This window comes from Muscardinus avellanarius, assembly GCF_963383645.1.
Source record: "Muscardinus avellanarius genome assembly, chromosome: 1".
Taxonomy (NCBI): domain Eukaryota; kingdom Metazoa; phylum Chordata; class Mammalia; order Rodentia; family Gliridae; genus Muscardinus; species Muscardinus avellanarius.
In genome coordinates this window covers 62483036-62489297 of record NC_137786.1, presented here as the reverse complement: position 1 = coordinate 62489297, position 6262 = coordinate 62483036, and the positions used below count along the sequence as shown (strand labels likewise).

At 42.7% G+C, this 6262-nt stretch overlaps 1 pseudogene across 1 annotated transcript; it reads right to left on the bottom strand.

Moving 5' to 3' along the window:
* Positions 1-2477: 2477 nt before the first annotated feature.
* Positions 2478-3513, bottom strand: LOC308261349 (cyclic AMP-dependent transcription factor ATF-4-like; annotated as a pseudogene). The gene has a single exon. The product of its transcript is annotated as a cyclic AMP-dependent transcription factor ATF-4-like (transcript).
* Positions 3514-6262: the final 2749 nt, after the last annotated feature.

The window sequence follows — 6262 nt, the reverse complement described above, 5'->3', positions numbered from 1 at the left end:
CAGACCCTCTAGAATTATTTTCATTTGTCCAATTTCTTCATAGTGATTATTCATGATGTTTTCTCACCCACAGATTATTATCTTTCCACAAAACCAAAAATAATATTACCCTTTGCTCTCTTCTCTATTCAGCTACTCTTGCTGTGTTAAAAACTTGAAAAACATTGGTGATGTGAGGGGTTTTGTCCCTGAATATCTGCCAAACAGGATGAGAGAGCAGTGTTTAATTTGGAGTCCTTATTGACAGGTGGAGAAGAATTGCTTCCAAGGTAGCCAGACTAAGGAGGAGAGTGTCTCTAGAAGAAGTGGGAAAAGGCAAAGCAAGGAAAAGGAACAATGGGTTTCCGGCTGGTTCAGTTTCATCTACTAATTTGTATGCCTATACATCAGTGTCAATTGGTATTGAGAAAATTTTAGTTGGGCTGAGCTGGTTTTCTTGTGAAATTGTACTGGTTTATCTTTAAGCTTTTATCAGTTGTTTGTCCAATTAAACACTTTACCAGTATTTAGTCCAGGTTGTACAGATGATGTATTTGGATTATTGTCATTATTCATCTACAAACTCAAAACATAATCATTTTAAAGTACCTTGGGAGTGTGTAGAGTGTAACTATAATAGCTTTATGATTCTGATGATGTTTTTTAAAAATAAAGTTGGATCTTCCATGTTACAATCACAAAATTAAAATCAGTATTTAAAAGTGGAAAAGTATTAAAATATTATGGACAAATGTTGTTGCTTGTTTTCTTTAACTCCAAAATGTTCTCCCATATAAAGCTCTGAGTAGTTAAAAGTTTTCTTGAAACTGGGTGTGGTGGCACACACTTGTAATTCCAAACTTGGGAGGCTGAGATGGGAGGATTGCAGGTTCTCAGCCAGCCTCAGCTACTTAGGCCCTTCACAACTTAGACCTTGTTTCAAAACAAAAAATAAAAGCTTTCTTGAAATATTCCAAGTTAGTGTTCTTCAAACTGTTGACTATAATTCAGGAATCAAGAAAATCACTTGTGAGTTGCAACCTAAATATTTTCTAAACAAAATACAACAGAATGGAATATGTGGTGTGTAATGATGGACAATATTCTGTTGAAACTTTTATGTGTGTAATATACATAAGTGGTGGGTTGTAATTTAAGGTGAATTTACCAGTGTAGATATTGCTAGCAAGAAACCATATACTCTTGGCTATTTCTAAAATGGGAGCATACTCCCAGAGAATAATATACATTTACTTTGTAATTCTACTGCATGTCCTTAGCCATAAACAATCTCTCCTGAGACAAGAGGATTGCAGGTTCACAGCTATCTTCAGCAACTTAGTGGGGCCCTTGGCAACTTAGGGAGACCCTGTTTCAAAGTAAAATAGGGCTAGAGGTGTAGCTCAGAAGTGGAAACCCATAGGTTTAATCCCAAGTACCACAAAATAGTAATGCTTCTCATTTAAATAGTATGATCAGCTCCATGTACTGCACTCCGAATTTATGCACTAGACCATCAAATGGGAAGTATGAATTTGCAGTTAACTCAGTGGAGTCCCTTCCTGGTTGTATTCAGAAGTACAGAATATATTTCTTTTCTAGTGTTAAAAAAATACATCTAAATGTGGCCTGTAAACAAGCCACCTGTTTGATTTGTGTTGTGGTTTGGATCTGAAATTTCCCCTCCAGCATCATGTGTTGCCAACTTGGTCCCCAGTGTAGCAAGGTTCAGAGTGGGGTGTGGGAAGTGATTGGATTTTGAGGGCATAACTCATCAGTGGATTAGTCCTTTGATAGCTGGACTACTGCAAGGTGGCCAGAAACCAGGCAGGTGGAGCGTTGGCGGAAGTGGGTCACTCAAGGCCTGCCCTTGGGGACTACATCGTGTTCCTGGACCCTTCTTTTCTCTGTTTTACGGTTGCCATGAGATACACATCTTTCCTCCAACATGCCCTTCCAGGTGATGATCTGCCTCACTTTAGGGTCAAAGAAGTGGATCCAGCTCGTCACAGAATGAAACCTGAAACACAGATCCAAAGTAAGTCTGTCCCTTACGTTGTTCATGTCAGATGTTCTAGTCTCATCGATAAAAAAAAACTGTCATTCTAGAGCAGAAATCTGGCTGTTTTGTTAGATATGACAAATAGTGTATGCTCCTCCTAGTGGGGTTTTCAGGAATAATTTTAACTTTTGGCCTTGGGTATAACTTCAGAATGTAACCTGCAAATAGTATACTTCTACCGGAAATTTCAAATTGGGTTGTGCTTTCATATTCTAGGTTTTCTTACCATTGTTTGACCTTGATTATAATAGGACCCATTTTATATACTGGCAAGTTTTCTGTGAACCTGCCACATCTGTGTACTTTTAATTACACATATATAAAGTAAAGCTATTTTATTTGGCCTCTGTCTTTTTTTTTTAACCTTAGCTACAAAATAATTTATTACAACACAGCTTCAGCACACCTGTGTACAAGCAAGCAGCTGACTGCCCTACTAGGGGACCTTCTTCTTCCCCCTCACCCTGTGGACCTCCTCTATCAGATCTTTCAGATACTGGATCTCCTTGGCCAGAGAATCTTCCTTCAGAGCCTCCTTTTCCAGCTCCTTACACTCGCCAGTGAGGGCCTCCTGCTCTGCCCTCTTCTGGCGGTACCTGGTGGCTGCAGTTTTGCTCCATCTTTTTGAGTTTCTTGCCCAGCTTCTCCCCCCTTACTTTTGCTGCCACGATCTTCTCCCCAGGAGGGTTGTAAGGTTTGGGGCAGGCAGAGCCACCGGGGACACCTGGAGATGGCAGGCTCTGGATAGGAGAGCCACCAGAGGCAGAGGGGCTGTACTGGGGAGAGCCCAAGTAGGACTCGGGACTCGTACAGATGCCACTGTCATTATCTGAGGGGGCATCTTCCTCCTTCACACACAGAGGGACCAGGACAACGGAAGCACTGGAGTCGGGCTTCCTATCTCCTTCTGCAATGTCCACTTCACTGCCGAGCTCTAAGCTGAAGGAATGATCTGGAGTGGAAGACAGAACCCCTGGGGAGAGGGAAAGGGGCTGCAGGAGGTGAAGGGGGCAACCTGGACTGCTTTTGTTAAACTTTCTGGGAGATGGCCAATTGGGTTCACTGCCTGGGGGGCTCCTTATTACTCTCCTGGACTAAGGGGGCAAAGAGATCACACGTGTCATATAATGTGGCCAAAAGCTCATCTGGCATGGTTTCCAGGTCATCTATACCCAACAGGGAATCAAAGTCAAACTCCTTCGGATCCATTTTTTCCAACATCCAATCTGTCCCAGAGAAAGCATCCTCCTTGCCGGTGTCTGAGGCACTGGCCAACCCATCCACAGCCAGCCATTCGGAGGAGCCCGCCTTGGCCTTGTCGCTGGATAACTCATGAGGTTTGAAGTGTTTGGCCACCTCCAGGTAGTCATCTAAGAGACCTAGGCTTTCTTCAGGCCCCAAACCCGACTGGTCGAAGGGGGACGTCAAGCCCCCACCAGCGCCTCGCTGCTCAGGAAGCTCATCTCGGTCATGTGGGGCTTTGCTGGAGTCGAGGAATGTGCTTAATTCGAAGGTGTCTTTGTCGGTTACAGCAACGCTGCTGCTGGATGTCATGAAAAGCGCCATGGCTTGAGCCGCTGTGGGTGCTGCTGCAGAGCCTGGTGCTGCTGCCCGCCGCTGCAAGGGCCAACGCTGCCGCAGGCACTGCTGCCTCTAATACACCAAGGCGGCCGCGAACCCTGCGGGAGGGGAGGAGGGCGGGCTGGAGCTCTGAGAACTACATCTACAGGAAGGCGGGACAGAAATCGGCCTCTGTCTTCTATAAGTACTAAACTCCATTCTGTGAGTTTAGTACTAGAACCAATCTAATAGACCTTTGAAGTTGTTGAAAGATGGACAGTTGAAATTTTCTCATCACCCAGGCTTTACAGGTGCTGAATGAGGAAGACATCTCCTTGTGTCTGTACCACATACAGTGCTTGCTTTTCCTGACTTTTTCCCACTCAACAACCCTGTGAGGTATTGGTGGTGGTTGTTGGAACCACCCCTATTTTGAGGAAACAAGCCAGGGTTCTAAATCTAGTAAGTGATTTTCCATAAGATTCTGCTCCTTTTTTTTTTTTTTTTTTTGGCGGTACTGGGGACACATGGGCATTGTACCTCTGAGCTACACCTCCAGCCCTGTTTTTTATCTTTTTATTTTTGAAACAGGGTCTCATTGAGTTGCAAAGGAACTCGCTAAGTTAGCTGAGGTTGTCTGCAAACTGTGATCTTCCTGTCCTCAGCCTCCAGAATGCTGGGGTTACAAGCATGTACCACCACGCCCAGATAGATTCTGCTACTTTTTAATGCCTATGTATTATCTAGAATATAATGTTTGGTGTATTATCTAGAATATATTATTTGGTGGATTGGAAAGTGCTACCATGTTTGAAGAGTAGCACTTTTAGGGTATAGGCCTTACTATTTCAATGTTGGCTTCACAATATCCCAAATATGTATGTCTTAACAAAATTTCACTAAATAAGAGGAGGTCAATAAAAATGAAATCAGGAACATTTGGTGCCTTATCTGCTTTCCTGCCTTCTAGCTTTAAGTGATGAAACAAGAAACATGTAAAACACCACTACAAACAAGCCCAAGGTTTTCAATCTATGGACAGGTTTCAATACAGACATCACTTTCATAAGAGCAGCCCACCACAAAATGACCACTGAGGATGCAAATAAAGCAAGTTTGGATTCACCTCAAGTCAGTTTATTGTGTTTTCTATTATCCCTGGTATAGCTAGATCCAGTAACCTTGCATTGGTGTGCAGCAGTTAGCTTGAGGTTTAGTCAGTAAGCAAACCATTTTAGCAGTTTGAATGTGTATCATTAATTCCCAAATATCCAAAACAATTCTGAGTAAATTAATCATATATGTTCCAGTAAGCATTCTTAGAGCCATAAACTAAAAGATTTGACCATGTAACTTAGAGGAAAGATTTATTTTTTAGGGTTTCGGGTTCAGTCCATGTGAGGCCAGAGATAGTTGGTGTCAGGGCATGGTGGTGGGAGGCAGTGAGAGGGAGAACACTTGGGCTGTGCTCTTCACATCATGGAGGCCAAAAGGAAGAGAGCAAGGGAGGGGAGCCATAGATAATCTCCAAGGGCACACCCAGATAAATCCTTTACAGTAGATTAACCACTGCTGGTATTAACAACCCTCATGACTCAACTATATCAATCCTGAATATTAATAAATGAGCTATTTAGGGGACACACACACATATATATATATACATACATAACATATATGTATATATGACACTTCATATCATATATACATATACTTCTTTTGTGTGGTACTGGGGATGGAACCCAGGGCATTCTACTTCTGAGCTACACCCCCAGCCCTATTTTTTATTCTTTATTTTGAAACAGGGTCTCACTGAGTTATAAAGGGCCTCACTACTGCTGAGGCTGTCTGTGAACTGCAATCCTCCTGTCTCAGCCTCCCAAATGCTGTGTTTACAAGCATGCACCATCATACCCGGCTATACAGACACTGTTTTTGCAGTAGTGAAATCAAATCCAGAGTCTTGTGCATGTTGGGACTCAGTGAGCTACATCCCCAGCTCAGTAAGTATTGAGCACCTACAATATTCCATACAGTGTTCCAGGATTGGGGATACAGCAATAAACAAGATCTGGACTTAATTTTTTTGAAATAATCAAATATTTTATTTTTTTATTTTGGAATACTGGTGATTCAACCCAGGGCATTCTCCCTTCAAGCTATATGCCCAGCCCTATTTTTTATTCCTTATTTTTGAAATAGGGTCTCACTGAGTTGTGGAGAACCTTACTAGTAGCTGAGATTGGCCTTGAAACCTGTGATCCTCCTATCTCAACCTCCCAAGTACTGGGATTACAAGCATGCACCACATCAGCTATAACCAAATATTTTAGAAATGTACCCTTAAGCCGGGTGTGGTGGCGCACACTTGTAATCCCCGCATTTGAGAGGCGGAGACAGGAGGATCTTGCAGGTTTGAAGCCAGCCTCGCTGGTTTAAGAGACCCTGTTTCAAAAAAACAAAAACAAAGTATAAAATAGGTCTGGGAGTGTAACCCGGAGGTAGAAGGGTTTCCAGGAACCCCAGTATCACCACACACATACACACACACACACACACACACACACACACACCCCACAAAACAAAACAAGAAATGTACCCTTAAGAGGAGATAAGCTTTGAGATGAGTTTTTTGTTTGTGGTACTGGGGTTCCTGAAAAC